Below are 24,085 nucleotides of genomic sequence, written 5' to 3' on the forward strand. Positions count from 1 at the left end.
ATGCTTTTAATCATTCTACTTTACTTGGTGCATGTGTTAATTTTAAATTAATGTAAACCAAAATGTAGATACGATTTCCATTTTCACAAGAAAAAAATTACACAGAAGAAATGTTAGGGAACTGTAGCCAGTTGAACTCAAGCAAACTTTATTGAGTGATCAGCCTTTGACCAAAGTATGGCTTTGATCAAATACTATGGCAAAACCACACACAAACATACACACAGTTAGTCCCATTTAGTCTCAGGTAACTACATTTGCTCACATTCATGCCATAATATCCACTGTCTCACTTTCTCCTCTTTCACTACAGCTGGGAGCAGCCTTTGCAGCAGCAGACCAGATTCAGAACCCATCAATACTGTAGACATATTGGATGGTATCCAAAGATGGCATTGTCATCATAGAAGCAGTTACTGATCCATGCTTTTCTGAGCTCTCCACGTCCTCACTACCCCCCTCCCTGAGTGGGGGGGGGGGAGAGTCATGGGCCATTGGAACAGAGTAAGATTTTGTGTAGCAGGTTGCAGTAAGCAAATCAAAACAAAACCAGGTGCCCAACTATTACTATTACAGTGGAACCTTGGTTGTCGAATGTAATCCATTCCGGTAGACCATTCGACTTCCGAAATGTTTGACAACCAAGGATCAATGGACTGTCGGCAAATCTCATTGAAAAAGAGAGAGAAACACGCCTCGGAAGCCGTTTGACATCTGAGGCACGTTCGAAAACGGAAGCAGTTACTTCTGGGTTATTGGCGTTCGGCTTCCGAAACGTTCGGCAGCTGAGACATTCAACAACCAAAGATTGACTGTAATTCTATTTCTTACACACACACACACACACACACACACACACCCCTTCACCATGAGGTCCCATGGCAGGTTACAGCAATGTAAAAAATACATATTAAAATCAGTTTAAAAAGAATTACAGTCAAGAGACTAGGGTGGATGCTAAACCATATACCTCAGGTGCCAAAGGAAAGAGTAAGGAATTGTGTCTTCAGTATACAACTAAAGCGATACCATTGAAGTGCCGGGTGCACCTCTGTGTGGAGGGAATTCCATAGCTGAAGGGTCTTCTGAGCCACCACTGCCATAATTTCCAGTAGTGCTACCAAGAGGACTCCCCACCCCTGCACATCATAACACTGTAGAAGAGGTGGTCTTTCAGATTGCTGTTAAAAGTTTTAGTTGAAAAATACCTAAGAATCAGTTACTGATTGCAACCCAAATGCTTTTCCTAAAAAAAGGGAAAATATTAGAGGGACACAGCTAATCTTTCTCCACCCCCAGGTAAGGTTAATCTTAAGGTACTGCAAGCATATTGTTGTGTATATGAAAACAGTCCATGTTTTATAATTAAAGGCAATGGACTCTTAAATTAAGGCCATGGCTGATACGTAGCTTTGTGGGGAGCTGGTAAAAGAGAAAACTTCTCCTTCATAGTACTTCATTCATTATACCACCAAAACAAAGAAACAACTATACTAATTGAATGTAAAAGGACCAGACAGGAAGGATGAAAGAAACTGACAGCTTGTGGGAGTGAGAGTAAGGTACATGGAAAATGGGAGAAAAATTACAGGAGATGGGTAAAAATATATTGAGAGACATGTTGGGGTGAGAAGGAAAAGAGTTAAATGAAAATATCTCCTTGCAGTATCTTAAGGAAAGCCAAGTTATAGAACTCCCTGTCAAAAGGGAAATGCTTTGGTGAAGAATTTAGCAATTTCTAAAGATGGATTAGAAATCAGTTTTAAAAAATGCTAAACACTGCCTCCATCTACCACCAATTTTTGAATGGCTGTGCCACTGCACCACCATTTTGTGACTAGTGGACCTCAGTAATTTTCAGCTGCCTTAAGTGGACACTGAGGATAGGTTTTAAAACCTTCTGTACCTGACCTCTTCATGATCAAGCATAATAATAAAAAACTGTAAAAAGGGTTAAAGAAATTGGAAAGCATGTCAAAAGTTCTTTTAAGTATTTGGAGACGCTCTACAAAACGCACATATGCTAAAACAGTAATATACCTGAAATGAGGCATTTGCTTTAAAAAACAAACATTGCTGTGATGAATGTTAAGTTGAACATTACAGGTACATTTGGGATATTATTTCAACCATGATAGCTTTTGCAGTTAAAATGCACTATTGCATTCAAAGGGAAGAAGATACTAAAACTCATCCTACATCTTTTTTTCCATGATCCTAACAAAAAGGAGATGCGTACTCAAATAATCAGCTATCTTCCAAGGGAAAAGACCACATAGTTGTCCCAAAACAGCACTGAGAAAGTGTATATAGAGTATTAGAGCATTTCGGATCCTACGTAAGTCTACTCGGAAGTAAGCCTCGTTGTTCAGTGTAAATTACTCCTGGGTAAGTACATATAGGATTGCAGCCTGAAAAACACAGTGGACGTTGTAGAAGCACTACAGATTCACTAAGAAGGAGAAGTCATTCTCCCGTATTATTCAGGTCTAGCCAAAGATCAAGCAAAAAAAGGTTTAAGCTTGAATTGGTGTAGCTTAAGAAACATAAGAATGATTTAAAAACCAGGAGCTGATCATAAAGAATATTAAGCAAGTTTAACAATGTGATTCTTTATTCTGACGCAGTCAACAATAGCTTATCATACCCTAAAAATAAACACGACAGGGTTAAAAATCCAGCAGCAATATGGACTGTGGCTTGATTAAAAAGCAAACTTACCCCTATGGTTGGACCTCCAAGGCTCCCACCTTTTTAAATTTTGCTATATTGTATTTTGATTGTTGACCGTACTACTGTGTCAAAGACTAATGACAGAATGCTATAAATTGCTAAACAATATGCTGTTGCAGACTTGTCAATCTAATGGCACCTTCAGAGCTATCTGAACACAATATCTGAGCACGAATCCAATCATGTCGTTTCTGCTTTTAAAACTCAACTAGAGAGTCCTGCAGGATTAGATGTGGAAATCATTCAAAAATATGGATTAGTTTCATAAATAGTTCCAACTCTGACACAAACCCTGAGCTACATCCTGGTCTGCTCTCAACGTGGGAGGAAAGGAACATATTTTGTTCCAGCAAGAACGAGTCTAGCTGCTGCTTGAGCTGTCTTTGGTCCAAGCCCCATTAGCACGGGGTAAAAATCTGTCTCACATGATTAATTATAATTTAAAAATGCATATGTATACAGTAAGAGAGAGAAAAAATAGCAACACAATCCTAACTATGCCTACTCAGAAGTCTATTGGATTCAGTAGGGCTTACTCCCAGATTAAGTAGGGTGAGGATTTTCATTGTAAATAAAAACAATACAGTGGTACCTTGGGTTAAAAACTTAATTTGTTCTGGAGGTCCATTCTTAACCTGAAACTGTTCTTAACCTGAAGCACCACTTTAGCTAATGGGGCCTCCTGCTGCCACTGCGCGATTTCTGTTCTCATCCTGAAGCAAAGTTCTTAACCCGAGATACCATTTCTGGGTTAAGGGAGTCTGTAACCTGAAGCGTCTGTAACCTGAGGTATCAGTGTACAACATAATCATAGCAAAGGTTACTAAAATTTGCTTACAAAACAGAATATTTTGGAAATTCTACACCGGGATAGCTGATGTTGTGGACTATAACACTCATCAATCCCAGACTCCATTGCTAATGGTCAGGGAGGAGAGTTGTTCTGGAGGGCACCATATTGGCTATTCCTGTTATCTACTACAGATTTTGGAAATTGGTTTGTCTGTTTGTTCTTCATAGGTTCAGCTGCCTACCCAGATACTGTCGCCAAACTTGTTGTGGGGGCAGGGAGGGATCAGTGTCAATGTCTGAGTGCCAGGCACCATTATGAATCAAGAGGGTGCACTAAAATGTGACTTTGGTGTGGCTGTACCGCTTTACTGACATAGGTTTGGCCACCTCTAAAGATAACATTGCCAAACTCTGTGAAGACATTCCCCAAGGAGGTGGAAGCAGACTTCATTGCCATTGGTGTGCTGGGTGCCATTTTGAATCAAGATTTTGAACCAAAAAGTGACTCTGGCATGATGGGTCTAAAGTGGCCAATTACACAATCCATTTATAAAACACAGTATTTGGTGGGTTCTTTTTTATTATTATTATCTTTATTGAGTTTATAAACAAAGAAAATAATAATAAGAAAATACAAATAGCAAAGAATTTCCCATAAAGGAAAAAGGTAGCATTTAAGTTTACAGACTGCTCAAATCGACCGTATTTTTCGCCCTATAGGACGCACCGGCCCATAGGACGCACCTAGATTTTTTTGGGGGGGGGGAATAAAGGGAAAAAAATTATCCCCCCCCCGGCGCGGGGCTGGGGAAGCTCGGGCTTTGGCAGCTTTGGCATCGCTCTGGGAGCTTGCAGGGCTGGAGGAGGGGAAAGCGGAACTTCCCCCTCCCCCAGCCCCCAGAATGGGACCCAGAGCCATGTGGAAGCTGTGTGCAGCTTTGGCATCGCTCTGGGAGCTTGCGGGGCTGGAGGAGGGGAAAGCCCTCCGCCAGCCTTCTCCCGCTGTCCCCCGAGTTTGCGGGGCTGGCGACGGGGAGGAGCAGGCTTCTCCCCCCCGCCAGCCTTCTAGCCAAGTCGGGGGACAGTGGGAAAGGCACGCCGCGCCTCTCCCGCTGTCCCCTGAGTTTGCGGGGCTGGCGACGGGGAGGAGCAGGCTTCTCCCCCCGTCAGCCTTCTAGCCAAGTCAGGGGACAGCGGGAAAGGCGCGCTGCGCCTCTCCCGCTGTCCCCCGAGTTTGCGGGAAAGGTGACGGGGAGGAGCAGGCTTCTCCCCCCTGCCAGCCTTCTAGCCAATTCGGGGGACAGCGGGAAAGGCGCGCTGCGCCTCTCCCGCTGTCCCCTGAGTTTGCGGGGCTGGCGACGGGGCTCTCCTGAAGCCTGGAGAGCAAGAGGGGTCGGTGCGCAGCGACCCCTCTCGCTCTCCAGGCTTCAGCGAAAGCCTGCATTCGCCCCATAGGACGCACACACATTTCCCCTTCATTTTTGGAGGGGAAAAAGTGTGTCCTATAGGGCGAAAAATAGGGTATGTTCCAGTTGAGTTAATCGTAGCTACCTACATATAATTTAATATGCCTATATGCAATGTAACAAACAGAAATAAAAAGAATACTTCCGATTAAGTGCATAATACTCTTCCTGTTTGTAACCATTAGATCCAAACATCGTCTTCCATTATTTAATTTCATCATTATTGTTTTTTGTATTAATACCATATGTTGTTACTCATTCTTCTAACGTCAGAAAGCCTTTACTATTGCAGTATCCTTGGAGATATTCTCTCACCATTTTCCATTCCTTGTCTACCTCCTTTTCCGAGGCTCCTCTCACCGGTTCCATTTTTTTTTGGCTAACATTAGATATTCTACCAGTTTAGCTTGTCATTCTATTTTGGTTGGAGGGGTTTCCCTTTTCCAATTTCTGGCTATTATCTTTCATGACGTCAATGAGAACCCAATATTTTTCACAACTTTGACCTGTCTATCCATCCTCATTCACATATACTCCTCTGAATATTTTGCAATTTGAGAAACCTTCCAAACATACATTTGGATGCCACTGATTTTCATTAAGCATGCCAGAATTTACTACTGTTAAAAGATTCCATGCTTGGTCATAATGCTCTTGAGTGAGCAATTGATTAAAGAATACATGCCTAATATTAATGGAAAGCTGGGGATGCTGTTAGTATCCTCCCATAAAGAAAACTCTTATCTTGGAACAATCCTACCAAATATAAAAAACCTGCCTTTAGTTAGAGATTATATATAGCATTTATGCTGCTGGAGCCTGTGTATCTGGTTTTATGTGGTACTGAATACCAGCAATATAAAATTTTATAAGACTTTTCTTTCCCATTAAAACATTATCAAGGCAATAATGCCAGTCCTTTTGTAAAGATTTCCTACCAGCTAATTTCTGCAGAGGCTATATTGATTCATAGAGAAGTCCTTATTAGTGAGTATACTTTAATAAAATTGTAAATCCAGACTTCCTTTAGTTAACAGACTTATACATTTAATTTTTGAATGTCACATAGAGCCTAAGTGATTCTGATGCTCAGTAAGAGTCTAGCCTACAAAACTAATATTATATCCTAGATTGCTCACAGGAAAATCCTTCCACAAAGGATACCAAGATAAAATTAAGTTAGCTAGCTAGCTATGGTCACACCTTTCCTTCAAACCTTTTCAGAAAGCTTATTTCCATTTCCGTTCTCTTTCTCAAGCCACTCCCTACTTTGCGTGTTTTGAAATGGGTCCTGAAGATCAAGTCCATGCTTAGCTTTCCTTACTGACGCCATTGCCTATAGAAAGCTTTAAACCCTGAACATCATAAAATCCTAGGTGGAAATGAGTGCTTAAGGTAATTTGTTATCCAAGGTGCACATCTTAAGCCATTAAGCAAATAATGTTTTGAGCAACAGTCAAACCAGAATGTTTAACCGTTAAGGCACGTTTCACAAAATTTCCAATCACGTCACTTCCATCATTTCTGAGAAACACTGTTCAGAAGGGGGATTCCTAAAAAGACATTATCTTCTGTTAACAGACACCTATGGGCTTCACCTGAAGTAGCAATGTTCAGCAACAGACCAAATTTGAGCAGTGCACAAGCAGCATGGTACCAATCCATACAAGAATAACGATCAGTAATTTGTTCCTGGGACTTACTTGAACTTCGCATAACTGTACCAGTAGAAACTACAATAATCAATAAGAGGTGGGAATTCGTCCTCATGCAGCTCTATGCACTGTATTGTCTACCTGTGGCCCTCCAGATGTTGTTGGACCAGAACTCCCCAGCTAGCATCACCAAGATTCAGGGCTGATGAGACGCCAATAACACCACAGCAGACTGCAGGTGCCCCACCCCTGATTTTTAAAAAACAACAACAACAAGGCTCTACACAGGAGCACACACACCCAAACGGAAAGTACTCCAAAACCACAAGCCCATCCAGAATTTGAGGTGCACCTTCTCCAGTTGTCCCCATCTTCAAAGGTTAGGTGGCTGGTGAGCCAACCTTTTCAGCGATGACACACAGTTGGCTTTATCAATAAAACTTTGTGGATTTCTTGTGTCGATAGGCCAAAGTCTGAGGGCAGAAGACAGGACAGCAGTTTAACGGAAACCAAGTAGGAATTCTGGCATATGTTCTTAGATAGTTATATTGGCTTTTAAAATCAACAAACATACATGCTGAAGATTATTCTGGTTTATCAGACTGATTTGCTGAAGCATTCAGCCTCACAAGAGAACAGGTACGTTGCATTCCCTGTCCTTCTGATATTTTGGGCAGCCAGAAGAAAGCCATTTAGAGTTTCCGTCACCCACCTGAATCCAGCCTAAACCTTTTGGGGAAGGAAAGGCCTTGGAAACAAGAGTCTGTCTCCAGGCAGACCAACCTAGAAAACTGCCTTATTTACATGCTGTTCAAGAGTAGCTCACGTTGGTGGAATTCCTTCCACAAATCCTCCTTGCAAGCGACTTCGTTCTGCCCTTGACCACATCAATGCAAGCGCTTGTTCTGTCCTAGGGCAGTACAACAAACCTCTCAGTGGTATGCATAGTTTCATTTGAGATGTTATATTGCACACATTCCACTCCTAGCAGAGCATCAGTAAGCTCCAGAATTTGAATGATGTCTGCTCCATCAATGAATATACATAACAGTGGGTGACTCATGCTGTAGTTGAGAAGTCTTCTATGCATTACATTAAGTCACTGTTTTATATTCGGGGGAATTCTTACCGCAAAAGACAGTGAAGGAGGGCATACCTAACTTCTGCGTTCAGAGAAACTATCAAAATTCCTACCCTGTGTTTGGCCATCAAGTTATGAAGAGTGCACTACATGCTTTTTAAATTAATGCCAGTCTTTTTCTTTCTTTCTTTTGACACCCTGGTTGTTTAGCTACAAAATAATGTTTTATTGTTCTGACTTTTGTTCACTTTTCTCCATAATTAAACATCTCCATAGCAGAAGGTCTCCAATTGTCTTTGAATAGATGGTCTTTAGTCTTTAATAACTCTTCAATCACTACAAGTAAACAAGCACCTTTAGCAAATGCTATCTGCACATTAGACATCTGATCACAGCAATGTGTTTCCATTTGTTTTCTTGTTGCTGATGGGCTTCCTTAAATTCTGTTATCATTCTGGTAATTCTGGGTCCAACTAAACATTGTTATGACTGAGGTAAAAGTACCACGGCCGGGATTCTTGTAAACTACCTAGGTTCAAACAGATCTTAAGACCTCTTAAAGAGCCACCGTGAAACATTATCTAGACTGTTGGACTTGAGATCTAGGAGACCCAAGTTAAAATGTCTGCTGAGCCATGAAGCTCACGATGTACCGTTGACTCAATCACAGTCAGAGCTAACCTATGCCACACAAGTGTTGTGATGATAAGTCAAGACTTCTACTCTTCTATTTCCTTGGATAGGAAAGCAAGATTAAAAGCTTATAAACACTATACAGTAATACCTCTGGATGCGAACGGGATCCGTTCCGGAGCCCTGTTCGCATCCTGAAGCGAACGCAACCCGCATCTGCGCGTGTCGCGATTTGCCGCTTCCGCGCACAACGTCATTTTGAGCGTCTGCACATGCGGCGAAACCCGGAAGTAACACGCTGCGTTACTTCCGGGTCGCCGTGGAGCACAACCGAAAATGCTCAGCCGGAAACTACTTCAACCCAAGGTATGACTGTACAGTGGTACCTCGGTTTTCGAACATAATCCGTTCCGGAAGTCCGTTCGAGTTCCGAAAACGTTTGAAAAATGAAAACCGAAAGCGGAAGCCTCAAAACGGAAGCCTCAATACGGAAAACTCAGAATGGAAGCCACATTTCCTGTTCGAGATCTGAGGTGCGTTCGAAAACCGAGGCATTTACACCTGGGTTTTCAGAGTTCAAATTCTGAAACGTTCGGCTTCAAAGGTGTTCGATAACCGAGGTACCACTGTATGTACATCTAAATATGCAAGCTCTCCCTCCTGAAAACTAAGCGCACTAAAGGACCACTACCGAATTAAAAAGCTTCTCAAATATTACTGGTTGAAAATATAAAAATGGGGTTGTCTTCAAAGAAGGTTGCAGGTTTGATCCCCATGTGGGACAACTGAATCTCCCTGCCCTTCAGCGGGTTGAGATAAGATGATCCTCAGGGTCCTTTCCCCCTCTACGATTCTATGATTCAAACCATGCTTACAGGGGGGGGGGTGGCAGCCCTTAAAAATCACTCCTGAGGCTCAGAAGGAATTTCCTAAAAAGGCTGTTTCATGCTAAACTGAAGCAGGGGGAATCACTAACCTCAACACACTACAGATCCAACTACGGTAAGTGAATGTACATAATCAGAACATTAATTCTTTAGGATCCTATGCACAGAGATCCTATGTTACCTTCATTAAGTTACCGACATCTTTCAAACTAACGTTATCATTGTGTTATAGATCAGTTTTCACTTAGGGAAAGTCAAGTCCATGAGAAAGCCTTCACCCACCACAACTATTCATTTCTGCATAGCAGTTCCGACCCCCACCCCAACCCCAAAACCGAATCCTCAGGCTGAATTCCTGAGTCTCAGACTTGCCTTGCCCTCCCAGTGCAAAATAATCATGATGATATAAAAAGCTCAGAAAAAGGCAAATTGTTTTGAATATTTTATTTAAAAACAGCTTATAAATCACCCCCTGAATCTAAAGAGACAGCAACATTCTGAGATTAATTAAAGTGTTATAGAATGAAATTTTATCTGACTCTGGAGTCAGCATACGTCCTAGGTGTTTTATCTTCTTAAAATTCCATTACATGTTTTGCTTTCATTGTGATATGCGATAATACCAAATTCCAAGCAAGCAGAATAGTAGCCCAGGGGCGTAGCAGAAATGAACGAACACCAGACACTAAATTCTGTATCTAACCAACCCCTACGCAACAGCCCCAGGATTAGGCTGCTCTGCTGAGCAGTATAGTTACTTCTGAAAGCAGTAACCCTACATCTCTTTCTACCCCAGTAACCTAAAGGTAAAGGTACCCCTGACCTAATTAGGTTCAGTCGCGGACAACTCTGGGGTAGCGGCGCTCATCTGACTCTGTAGGCCGAGGGAGCCAGCGTTTGTCCACAGACAGCTTTATTGGCCGAGGGAGCCGGCGTACAACTTCTGGGTCATGTGGCCAGCACACAGAAATGCTGTTTACCTTCCCGCCAGAGCGGTACCTATTTATCTACCTGCACTTTGACATGCTTTTGAACTGCTAGGTTGGCAGGAGCAGGGACCGAGCAATGGAAGCTCACCCCGTCGCAGGGATTCGAACCGCCGACCTTCTGATCGGCAAGTCCTAGGCTCTGTGATTTAACCCACAGTGCCACCCGCGTCCCGTGTCCTGAGGTAAAACCCTTCAAATGCTTTGCCAAAAATATTAGACATTACCAGAATAGAGATGATATGGCAATAGGGGACTGCTGTTTTCAGTGGCAGCCATAAGGCTCATATAACACTGGGTTAGGCCCTTAAGCATAACCTTCTGCAGCCCTATGCACTAAAAGTGGGGGGCAATGAAAAGGACTAGCTTAGCTTGTACCAACGCATACACGGGGGCCATCTTCTCCAAACAATGTCCACCTGCCCATCAACTGACATCACTTGCGATGTCAGCCAATAGCAGGGGGTGGGGTTAAGCCCAATCTTGACTGTTTGCCTATTCTCAGCAGGGAGCAAAGGCACACAACCATATCTGCAGGATTTAAGGTGATGAGCAGGGAGTTAAATCTTCTTTAGTTTGGCAGGACTTCATGCAAACCCCTTCATGATTCAGGAAACGTTTTGCATGAAATCCCCTGCTAAAACGAAGGGGGTGACACTGCCTTTAAGAAGGACCTTGCAAACTGCATTGAAGTCCATGGCCTTCAAAACATTTTGTACCTGATGCTGCTTCGACGCCAGGTTGTTTGACAGGTGGGCAGCCCAGATCCACTGTCATAAATTTTACCCACAAGACCAATCTGGGCCACGGAGCCTAAAAGGTTAGCCACCCCTGACATACATGAACGGTTCAAAAAGAAGCTGTAAAGATTTAATGGGAGCACATAGCCAGCACCGTACATTTCACTGGTGAGAGAAGTTTTGTCAGCTATAAGGAACTTAAAAAGCAGCTACTCCTTAGTGCATACACAGATGAAGGGAGCCAATACTATGGTCAGCCATCCTAGTTCAATCTGTTCCCACAAGAAATCCTCCATGTAATGGACTGTGAAAGTGAACATTATGAAGATGAAATATTGACATAGCTTTAAAGGAATTTGGATTTCTATAGATTCTTCCTGGGATAGAAGGGTAAATGCTGGCCAGATTGTGGATGGCATACATCTCTAAGTTCCCTGATCCTTCCAAGCATTTCTGGAATCCATATTTACTCACATCAACATGGGAGGAGAGGATTTCTTGTTCCTGATTTTAACCAATCAAAACAAGTGGCTTAGCATCTGTATTTTTATCCCTAAGGCCTATCAGGTGATACAATCATTTTCTCTTCTCCTCAGCTAAGCAGGCTTGTTAAAATGTTTGTTTCTTCCCAGTATCTGTCATTTCGGAGCAGCTTTGTTACTCCCACAAAAAAAGACTGCACAAAAAGCACAGCGAAAAATAATTTACGCTTTGAGACCAAAGAGAAATGAGGTTTAAATATGAAAGACAATGACATACTAAGAAATTAAAAGGCAAAACGAGTTCCACAAACAGCTGGAGCAACAACGTACTGACAATTTACTGTGAATAGCTCTGTTACTGAGTGGGGGAAGGGAAGAGAGAAACGAAAAGGTGGAAGCAGCATTCGTTTTGATGTAAAGGATGAAAAAAGTCATTAAAATATTTATATAACCTGAACACTGTGGAGTGGAACTCACCACCCAGAGAGCAACCTATGCACTACCGAAAGCTCTTATCTGCAGTATCTATCATTTTCAATTCACTGCCTAATTGGAACACAATCTCCTTGCTTGTCTAAATTTAGGAACAACTTTCACAATACTTTTTTTTGGAGGGGAGGGGGCAAATCGAATTCGCACTAAACACCTACCTTGCGGCAGGCCTTTTCAGTATTACTGGAAAATCACCTCCAGTTTTTATCTGCAATGTATTTGCCCAACCTATTTTAAACAAGTATGCAATTCCAATAATGTGGCATTTATACAGGGCTGTCACTGTACACAGATGTGAACCGTACAAAGTAAATATCAAAGATGCATAAAATGATACCAAGTGATGTCAAGTTTCATTATTTACGTGGACATTTTGCACATGCAAATAGCGGCACAAGGCCATGGTGGTTCAAAACCCAAGTTAAATAAAGCACGTTGGAATGGGGAACTTTAATTAATCCACTGGTAAATACAAATACAAGGGCCCGATTTTTTATTTTTAAAAAGTATGTGAAGAGCCTACCTTATTAATCAATTTCCATGCATACTTAAACACTGGGCAAAAAGAAGCACCATTTCTCTGTGCTGGAGGTACATGTTTTAACAGTGGCTGAGGTTTTACACGGAAAATATATATATCCAAAATTCAATTTTAAATTCCATTTTCAAGAAATAAAGAATTTGGGGGTGGGGGAACTGAGGCTGAGATGAAACCTCTTATCGGCACAGCAATTTATACTTATATTCCCAAGGCAGGCAAGGGATTCATGATGAAGTGAAACAATCCTTAATCAACTTAATATTTTCTACATGACAAAGATCAATAAGTGGCAATCAAATTACATACCATTAGTTAGGGCTTCGAAATGGAATTTTTCTACAGACAGGAATTTCACAAAGAGAGCCCTCATCATGAAGTGCACACATTTGACGGCATCTAAATGACAGGCATCAGGGAATCCTGAAGAGAGATCTGCTGTAGCAGAGTTCTTCAGATCTGACACTCGAGTGCTCGTATTACTCCGATCAGCAAAGTAAATTAATGTAACAAGGCCTCAGGTTATTGAAAAGATTCAGTTTCAATTACTAACTTGGTTCTTTAGTCTCATCATTCAGGTCAGGTGATCGTCCAAGTTCAGCATAACTTTGGGACTAACACGCATATTACAGTTGCAAAGGCGATGGCACCAAAAAAAGCCAGCCCTCCGGTAAATTATCCTCACTCCAGCCAAAAGGCACCAACTTGCTAATCACATAAATCTCCATTATATGTATTTCTTAAAAAAAAAAAATAATAAACCACCCACCATCTAAAAATAGATTTCAAGGTGGTATATAAAGAAATTTAAAGTTACAAAAACCATTAACCCACAAACCACCAATGCAATAAAATTAAGCAAAATAAAACTACTCAAAACTCTGCTGTTGCTTGTGGTAGCATGCCACTAAAAATAGGTTTTGTATTCCCCCCATTCTATGTTGCTGTCTTGGTGTTTAAGTGCACTACACCAAAAAGAGCAAGCCTAAAACTTCAGTATGTGAAGTTTGGGGAAGTCAAGGGCACTGTTTAAAAAGGGAAGAGCTAAGATTGCTAACAGCTTTCTCTCCCTCCCGCCATCTTCTCCCAATCATATGCACACACATTTCCCCAATGAATAGTATAAAAATAGAAGGAAATTTTCTTATCTTTGCTGCAGAACGCAGCTGTTTTGCTCCATATGGTAAGGCGGACAGTCACACCTAAAGATAATCTCTGCGTTGCTCACTATTTGTTGTGAACCAAAATAATTGATCATTTGAATTTGTTCCTTTCTCAAAGGACAAGTTCCAAGTTTCTATCTATCCCATCCTGAATTTGTGGGATTGCCAGATTTTATAAGTAATATTTGTTAAGTGACAAACTGGCACAATCTACTTGTACGTTAAAGAAGTCCAAATTTATTTTGGTGGATGATGGGAGAAAAAGGAAGGAGGCGCTAGATGGGGAAATGGAAGATAGAATCACATCTTAATAGTAGAAATGTAAAAATCTCCAGACACATTTAAAGCTGTGGAGAAAAACTTGTTTTCCCATATTTCCCCACCACATTTCATTGGGAGGGAGGACACACACAAAATGGGTAGTGGGGGAGATATGTGCAATATTTACTTTCTTATCCAAATGAAACTTATTAGTTGCTCGAACAAAAGAAATGCATCACTTTTAACTTAATTAGATTATAAAATTGTACCATTTGGCCTATTTAAAACCATAAATGACTTTGTTTCATACCAACAAACTTGTGAATTTACCCAGTTGTGCTCCACTTCCTTGTACAAGTCACCCAAACGGTTGAATCTTTTCCTCTGAGGTTTTGCCACCCATAAGGAGAACTTCGCAGTTTCTGCCCAGCTTTCTTCTGACCTTTTTATTACCCAGCAAGGCAGGGCAATAACCTGATTGACTCCCAATGTGTAGGAGGGTGATTAGGAGACATGAAAAAGGTCAACCAGGAAGAGGTAGGTCAACAGGAAAGCCGAAGCAGGCTCTTTGCTTACAGCATCTCCAAACTAGATCAAAAGTCACTAGAAAAAGGCAAGAGGCACTCTTCATGTGCAATGATGGCATTTTATACTCCTGTCAGGAAGAGGGACAGAAATGCATCTTGAACTAGTTAGCTGTATGCCAGGATTGTGATTCTCTAATGCCATGGAGTATTTTATGTTTTAAAAAGTGTTTAAAAACATTGCAATCATTCTAAAAATATCTATTTCAGAAGGGTTTTTAAGTGTTCTCCCAAACTTCCAATTTTTCAAATAATTCTGAGAAGAAACACAAATAAGGACCATTTCCCTCCTTGAATGTTCCCAGAGTTTATTTCCCAGGATTTCATATCTCTACTCAACAGGTGTGCAATGAGTTTGGTTTTTGTTTTTAAAAAGCAAATTGGCTAAACAGTCAACTTTCAATGGCTAAAGTATCCGTCCCTTACTGCTTGCGATACAGTTCGAGAATGGAGTTTTGTCCTTCGCTTAATTAAAAGTAACACATTTCAGAGGCCTACACACACTTTAAGCAGGATAAACTTTTCCCCATAGCTGAAGACTTTGGTTATTGACTTCTGCTGTTTATCCTTGGACATTTGCCAGGAAAATGTTTTGACTGTAGTTAAGAGAAACGATACATCACTACATTTCAACAACAGCAGCATAGAGGAATGTGGCTTTTGGTGTATTATTAAACTCGTCGCTGTTAGCTATATGTGAAAATGCATTGCTTCACAAAATACCCACTCTTGTAATTTGGCCATGTCACACACTGGAGATTTATCTCAACAGGATACATTCTAGAGGTCTAAACACAATATTGCAGCGGCTCTCAACCTGTGGGTCCCCAGATGTTGTTGGACTACAACTCCCATCATCCCTGAGCTCTGGCCTTGCTAGCTAGGGGTGATGGGAGTTGTAGTTCAACAACATCTGGGGACCCACAGGTTGAGAAAGGCTGCAATATTAGAACTGGGGCGGTGGCGGGAATAGACATGCCACTAGAACTTAAATCCCCTTTGTCATAAGCTAGTTTAGTCAACTACTAACTTTTCATAAAATTGTTCATGGCATGAGAGAAGGAGCAGAGCCGTAAGGTCTGAAGAGCCAGCAAAGGTCCAGGGCAGACCAAGCCTTGTATACTTTCTGTCACCTCCTCCTGTCTCTGAGCCACTGCTGAGTCACTGTCTGAGAGCCAACAGTGCAAATCTAGGCTTGCCTTTAGGTCTACCGTGACCTTTGCTCTTGATGCCCAAAGGCAAAGGGGGAGAATCAGAGGATCTAAGCAGGGCTCAAAATTATTGTGGGAGCCAGGCAACAGGTCCTCCAGCAAATATACCTTGGAAGTCGAACGGAATCCGTTCCAGAACTCCGCTCGACTTCCAAAACGTTCAGAAACCAAAGTGCGGCTTCTGATTGGCTGCAGGAAGCTCTTGCAGCCCATCGGAAGCCCCATCAGACGTTTGGCTTCCAAAAATAGTTCTCAAACCGGAACAGTCACTTCCGGGTTTGCGGCATTCGGGAGCCAAAACGTTCGAGAACTAAGCTGTTTGGAAAGCAAGGTACGACTGCAGTTGAAGGTTGCAACATGAATATAAAATCTAGGGGAACCAGAGATAAAAAACCTCACTGTGTGACGGGTCAGCAACTCATTGCATGTATGTGCACATGGCAATAAAGACTGCCTGCCTTTTATCACAATCTTTCACATTTTACATTAGCACCTATACAGCGTATCTAACAGTACATTCATACCTCGTTTTGTTTAATTCAGGTTACAGTGGTACCTCAGGTTAAGTACTTAATTCGTTCCGGAGGTCCGTTTTTAACCTGAAACTGTTCTTAACCTGAAGCACCACTTTAGCTAATGGTGCTTCCACTTTAGCTCCTGCTGCTGCCACGCCACCGGAGCACAATTTCTGTTCCCGACCTGAAGCAAAGTTCTTAACCCGCGGTATTATTTCTGGGTTAGCAGAGTCTGTAACTTGAAGTGTATGTAACCCAAGGTACCACTGTATATTGTTCTATGCATATATTACCCTCTTTCTCCTTCCCTTAAAATGGGATGACAATGGTAGTGGCAAAACAACCACTGATGGGGCTAACTCAACCTTCAAGACAATGTACACCTTCAAGCAGCTTTATGAAGGCTGTGTTCAGATGGTACTTTTTATTAACCAAAGCTCTGCCATTCATTCATTCATTCATTCATTCATTCATTCATTCATTCATTCGAAGGATCATTCTTCTATTAAAGAACTAGTCCAGGCACAAATCACAGCACCCCACAGGATTTCCTGGGAGCTGTTTGCAGGTACTTGGACTTGTCCTGCCTAGTCTTGTCTTAAAGGGCTGCGCAAAAAAGCACCTACAAACAGAAGTAAGCCGTCAAACAGCAGTAAGATTAAGCTATCTGCCAGGAACATATTGTAACTTGGGAAGGTGAAAATCCAAGTTGCACTTCCGTATAAAAATAAAGGCAGTTCCTAAAATAGGTGTGCTTTGGGAAATAGTTGCAGCAACAGTGCAGATCTGAGGAGGAAATAATAGAAAGGATAAATTGCAGCTTTTAAGCAGAAAACAAAAACAAAACATAAGCAAGCAAAAATAAATGATGAAGGCAATGCAGAAAAACGTCTGCTTAGAAATTATTCCTACATTTCTCCCTAGATAAGTGGTTCCCAATCTTTATGAGTTCAAAGACCCCTTTCTCACCTCAAAAATGTTTTGTGAACCCCCACATGCTAAATGTTGCAATTTCCGACTCTGTTGAGAAAATACATAACAACAATAAACATGCAAGGATCTGTTACAGAAAACGCTCTGTCTGTCTCTCCGTCTAGATTTTAAGGAAGCAGAGGAAATGTAAATAAAATAAAATAAAGGTGTTTCTCAGGAAGGTTATAAGCACTATCAGCAGTAGGATCCCCCAGAAATAAAAATTCCTGATATTTAAAATTGTACTTTAAATATTCAGGCTTGAAGTAGAGTTCAGTGTAACTCCCCAGTTCAGTGAACGTTGGTATATTTGGCTCTAATGAAAGTTAATTCTTCTAACTTACCCTAATAATTCTGTTGCAATAAAGACTGCCTTATTTTGAGCCGCTTTTTCTCAAAACCCCAACCCATCAGACGGGTCTTCCACACTAAACCCAATCTTCTCTGTGACATATGGACTATTATTCATCTTGAATAATTCTTCTCTCTGCTCAACATTTTATAAGGAGCAAAGCTTTTTAGAAGGCTTCTATCTGATTCACACACATATCATCACTAGGAATTTGCATTAGTGCTAACGACAGTTTATACTTAAAATAAAATAAAAATACACTGGTTGGTCTAACTAAGGGATCATTTGAAGTATGTCTATGAATGCCATATTAGTAGCAGCTGGGTCCACTTGCTTTTATTGTGCTTCTATAGAGGAATATTGTACCTGTATTAGTCCATAGCAGCAACTCCCATTTTAAAAAGCATGGAAGTCCCCTTCAGCTGACATATACCCCTATCATCAAACTTTTCTATTTTTCTCTAATTTTGTAGATAGTTCACTGAACAACCTATCATTCCATCAGCATATCAGGCTCATTGGATAAAACATTGGGTTGGCTTTGGACTAGGCTAGCCACCAATCACTCAAAGTGGGACGAACAATTTTACCAATCCTCCCCTACCTACGAGAGCCCCTTACAATATCCCATACTGCTGCAACTTTCAGGAGGTGCAAGGAGCAGTGAAAATCAGGGGCCCAGTCTTGCACAAGTGCAAGTGTTTCCCACTAGCACAAAGCAGCCATTGTGTACATTTGCGCACATTCTATTTTACCTTCTGATAAAAACAAGACTTGCTCAAGAAATCTCTCAAACATTCCCATTCATTTCAACTTTGGGGTTAAGATTTCCGAAGTGTATTTAAGATGGAGGCATTTGAACTGATTACAAAGCCAATAGACATGATTACATCCCCCCCCCATTTCCTCCAAACATAATAAGTGTAGGTGGTGAAGAGAACAAAATGTATTGCCATGCTCAGCTGTCAGGCTAGAACACAGTCTTCTCTAACTTCTAATTGTGGATCATTTCCTGGCTAACTATGAAGATGATTCTCTACTAATCAACTGCAAAGTATCAACTGTTAACAGTACCACAGATTAACTTGAGAGTTCATTGGATCTTTTAACTGGTAATTAGCGTGTTAATGGTACTGAAAAGTACCTTATTTTACTTTTATTTGACATTTCAGCCTATAGATTTATACCTGCTGATATAAATTTATCAACACTCTTTCAAATATATACAGAAGAACACTCTTGGGATCCTTGCTTAGCCATACTTAATAAGAGTAAACTTTCGGGCAGTAATTCATCAACAGACTAAAATACTTCTCAAAAGTTAATACAGTCGTACCTTGGAAGTTGAATGGAATCCATTCTTGAAGTCCGTTCAACTTCTGAAAAGGTTCAGAAACCAAAGTGGAGCTTCTGATTGGCTGCAGGAAGCTCCTGCAACCAATCAGAAGCCCCGTTGGCTGTTTGGCTTCCAAAAAAATGTTCAAAAAGCGGAACAGTCACTTCTGGGTTTCGATCGTTCGGTAGCCCATTTGTTCAGGAGCCAAGGCGTTTGAAATCCAAGGTACAACTGTACTGACATTAACCATAACAACCTACAAGTAAACAAATTAGTTAAAATTTCAGAACCACTTAGAACAGTATTTTATAGACCACCAGATACAGTACCTAAATACTACAAAAATGTACCACAAAGGAATTATTCAGCAAGGGGGGCAGGAAATATTGTTACTAACAGAATCAGACAAATTCTTAGTTAGCATATGCAAAGCTGCAAATTTATTCTAGCACGCCGTTTTATTCAGTTATGCATACGTTTTGCTTCCCTGATTGCTTCGAGCTTGTGTTGGTTGATTGGCTGTTCCCATGCGTCATATTAAACTGTACATAATGTTTGATGTTCTGAGGATAAATGGGCAGAGGCAAGCGGGGAGAAGAGAAGAAGAACCAGGGGTGCTGTCTTATTGTAAGAAAATAAAGGTCCCTGCAGAAAGGTGGGACAGAAATGTAATAAACTCGTCACTGGAGAAACAGTACCCTTTGTTTCAACAATACTGAATGGAAAATGCATCCAAATGAACTGGGGACATTTTAGGATTACCGGGTCTTCTGCAAGAGGCAGCACCCATGCGTTTTGAAGAATTAAGCAAGGTTTGAGCTAACCGACCCACTGCTCACTTTTCTTCTCTGCTCTCACTTGGAATGGGAAGAGGGTAGAGCGAAGTTATTCACTGAGAAAAACAGCAGGAGGTGGGCTGGAACCACATTCAGTCTACTTAGAGGCATCACCTTTGGGTAAAGACCAGAAAGTCTTGGTGAGAATGCATTATACAGTGGCACCTCGGTTCTCGAACATCTCTGTTGATGAATGTTTCGGAACCCAAACGCCAAAACCCCGGAAGTAAACGCTTCCATTTTCGAACACGCCTCGGAATTCGAATGGCGTCGAATTGAATTTGCAGGCAGCCCTTTGCACTTCAGTTTTCGGACGTTTCGGAACTCGGTCTTCTTGAACTGATTATGTTCAAGAACCGAGGTACCACTGTACTACCTTTACAATTCAAATAAAAGTAGTGTTGTTAAACTGGGGGAGACTCCTTCACCGAACACGCCAATTTGAAGTGTGCACTACTTTGTTTAAAGCACCTAAGCCTTGTGAGCCATCTCTGTATGAATTTTGAGTAGGGCTTCAAAAAACTAAAAAATCTCTCATCATCTGGGCACCTGGAAATCTGTTTCTTCTGTGTTCAGTTTTGTCTTCTAAACCCTAGCTCTGACACATAAAATTTGTAGTATTTTCTAATCCTGATTTTAATGTTTTGCTCCAATTAGCTGTCTATTATTTTGATAAAAGTGGAAAATCCAATACTTTGTATCTTCTGTAAGACGGCAAGATTATTGCAATGCAACACGTAAAGCATAGACTGAATCCAAAGAAAAGTTATCTGTTGAGGTTTACTGTAAAACACTAGAGAATAATGCAGTGCATGACAAGATGATTAAATGTAATTAATTAAATCTGCAAGCGAATCTGGGTGAGTAGAATACACAAAATGGATGCTCATTCCTCGGTTCATGCCTACTAACTCTGAAAGTATTCTAAGGCTGCAGTCCAAGACGACACGTACCTGGGAGTAACCTGTATACGGTTGAGGTATTTCAATACAGACCATGGGTGCTGTAATCACTCAGACCAGGAGAGCTCACGCACTTGACTCCTATTTATCTAAATAGGGCCACATCAGGTTTACCTCTGCCTTGCTCAAACATGCATAAATTCTATCCAGGGCTTCTCAACAGTGCTATGCTGGCCTTTCAAACCCATTGTTGAAAGTATTTAAAACACTGTAGAAACTAAAGCAAACCACAACAAGTATGTTCAAAACTCATTTTGCTAGTTCAAGCAATAAATTCCTTAAATAGCATTAGCACTTACTGCAACAAGAAGCTTTGAGAAATACATTCCCACGTGGAAGACTTTTTGTACAGTTCCCCCTCTCCCCGCAACATAATTGCCTCCCTAAGAATGCAGGTTTTCTTTAACACGAAAACAATTTTGCCACATAATACCAAGCTTTTACCTTCATAGGAAAAATAAGTTTCTGTCACAATGGCCTGGTTCATGCAACACAGCCAGCCAAACTATGGTTTATGCAACAAGGCCAGCCAAACTATGGTTTATGCAGCAAGGCCAGCCAAACTATGGTTTATGCAACAAGGCCAGCCAAACTATGGTTTATGCAGCAAGGCCAGCCAAACTATGGTTTATGCAACAAGGCCAGCCAAACTATGGTTTATGCAACAAGGCCAGCCAAACTATGGTTTATGCAACAAGGCCAGCCAAACTATAGTTTATGCAACAAGGCCAGCCAAACTATGGTTTATGCAACAAGGCCAGCCAAACTATAGTTTATGCAACAAGGCCAGCCAAACTATGGTTTATGCAACAAGGCCAGCCAAACTATGGTTTACCAACTGAAGGTGCAGACTCCTCATACTGCTGAAATCGCATCCAACACTTCCTCCCTCACGGGGATATAAACCAGAGTGCTAGATTAATGCCGCGTAATCCAGCTCTAAAGTTTGTTTCTCTCAAATCCAAAGGAGGTAACAAAAGTAAACCATGGTTTATTCCAGGCTTATTCTCATGGTTTGCAGAGAAACAAACCCAAAGTGCTGGTTTTCACACAATAAGGAACATCCTGGATTGTCTGTTCCTACTGTGGCAAAGGGAGAGGGGTCCCGTGTGATTTGAGCAGTGTGCACAAGCAAGCTTACTCATTCCTGGAATGCCATAGTTTAACTGTGGCTTACTGTTATTCGCAAACTAGGCCATAATCTGCTCATTGGAAAAATCGCAATCTTTAGGCAAAGAAATCTAAGCACATACACAATCACCCTTAACAGCATTTATTTTGTTTTGAGAACATAGGTTGAGAGTCCTCTGTGGACATCAGTTTCCTAGAATCCTGCCCCCCTCCCCCCGATTTCCAGAAAAGCATTATAGCAAACTGCTCAAGTGAAGATGCAAACTGTTTAGAAATTAACTACACAGTAGAAAAAATGTCATGTGAGGCACCTCCTTAAGATTCAAAAGTTTCAGCTCTAGCTACGTCAGTAGCACAGTTTTAGACCAGAATGCGTTCTTGCTTTATTTCCATTCATTTTTAATTATTTATACTTCTGTTAATTTTGTATTTATTTCTTGTTTTACAGAACATTTTCCCCATCCCATCCATCACCAATTTACTAGCATTTTTCAATACTATTCATTATTCTTAGCAGTAATTTCCATTATTCTTGGCACTATTCTCCATCGCCAAGCTTCAAACCATTATTTACCAGTTCCAAATTGTTGTCCGATTATCCTTCTGCTCATGAAGATGCTCACCAGCCCATACCACATTAAAACCATCAAATAGTACTATTACTACAATTCATTGTCCTTTAATAACAATCAATACCAAAGAGTGTCTTAAGTGCTAGATGGAGAGCAGGTACTATGGTACCTGCTCAAATGGCTTATAATGAATTCCATATTGTTTTGAGTTAAGTAGCTATTATTTTACAGTCACCTGTCCTAAATATAATTTACTTGTAAGTCCTACTGATTTCAAGTAAGCGTGCATGGGGTTGCACTTGTAATATAAAAAAGGTATACTGCTGGAAGAAATGATTTCCCTTCTACAAAAACCTGCGCTAGATTGTTAGCTTAATAAATCATTGAGCAAAAGTAGCCTAGGACAATGTCTTGCAAAGCATTACCTAATGTTCGGTAACCAACTAGAGGCTATATATAAAAAACAGCATTTCAACGGATCATTGAGAACTAATGAATTTAAGTGAGTTAACAGAAACAAATTTGGAAAAGAAACCGTGCTTCAAAACAACGTAATGAAGCAACTTTTAATAGTTGTTTTCAAGTCAGTTGATGAATCCCGATATACAGGCCGTAACTTTTTCTTTTTTAAAAAATGCATTCGTTCCACGCAACAGAAAATATAAATTACAACCAACATCATATACCAATATACATCTGAAGTTCATATATAGCTACAAGGTGTGAAAGAAGTCCCTCAAAATCAATGTAGTTATTCCAGAGTACACAATCTGGTTACCTGCTGGTGAGTGCCTTAGCCCCTAATCCTATACATTTGCACTTGTTATAGGAAGCCTGTGGAATGGGTTTTCATGAAGTGTTGCACCGCTGCAGCCATATGCCCCTTCCTAGTGAAGTACAGTGGTACCTCGGGATGCAAACGGGATCTGTTCCAGAGCCCCATTCGCATCCTGAATAGAACATAAGACACGACTGCGCGTCTGCACGGGTAATGTTTTGCTGCTTCCGCGCGTGACGTCATTTTGAGTGTCTGTGCATGTGCGAGCAGTGAAACCCGGAAGTAACACGCTCCGTTTCTTCTGGGTTGCCATGGAGCGCAACCCGAAAGCGCTCAACCTGAAGCACATTCAACCCGAGGTATGACTGTATTCCAAATATCACACCAAATTCCTTAAAAAGTGTTTTTTAGTTAGAACATATCCCTACAAACTCAAACGAAACACCCAAGTGAACTGATCTACGCTTTATAAAAGCTACATTAAACAGGCTCAAAATAATACATGTCACTGAACATATGCCCTTATTTACTAAACTAGAGAAATCATATCTGATGAGAGCAAAGAGAGGAGAGTTCCTTTCCTCCAAAATCCACAATGACCATTGGATGACATCCTCACTCATCACACCACACCCACTCCTAAAGCAGAACAGCTGTCCTTGACCTCACTTCCAACAATAATGTTCTGCACAGTTCTTAATAAATGTTCATTACGGCACGCAGGATATGTAGGAGAAGGGCCAGGTAAGTTACCTGCTACGAGGCACATATTTTTAGGACTGCTTGGCACAACCCAGTCCTCAAAATGTAGGCCCTTTGCTTTCGTATAAAAGAACAGCCCCCATTCTCCAATATGGAAGTAAGTAAAGAGACACTATCGGCACAGTGGCAAGCCCCCTTCTCTGGCTGGCTCTGGTTACTCCTGCT

The 24,085-nt window shown here is 41.2% G+C and overlaps 1 protein-coding gene across 2 annotated transcripts in view; it reads right to left on the bottom strand.

The window, feature by feature from the left end:
• Nucleotides 1-24,085, bottom strand: part of NCK2 (NCK adaptor protein 2) — a 71,026-nt gene that overhangs the window by 43,281 nt on the left and 3,660 nt on the right. The gene's annotated exons all lie outside the window — the stretch shown is intronic.

Source organism: Podarcis bocagei (genome assembly GCF_964188305.1).
Source record: "Podarcis bocagei genome assembly, chromosome: 6".
NCBI lineage: Eukaryota > Metazoa > Chordata > Lepidosauria > Squamata > Lacertidae > Podarcis > Podarcis bocagei.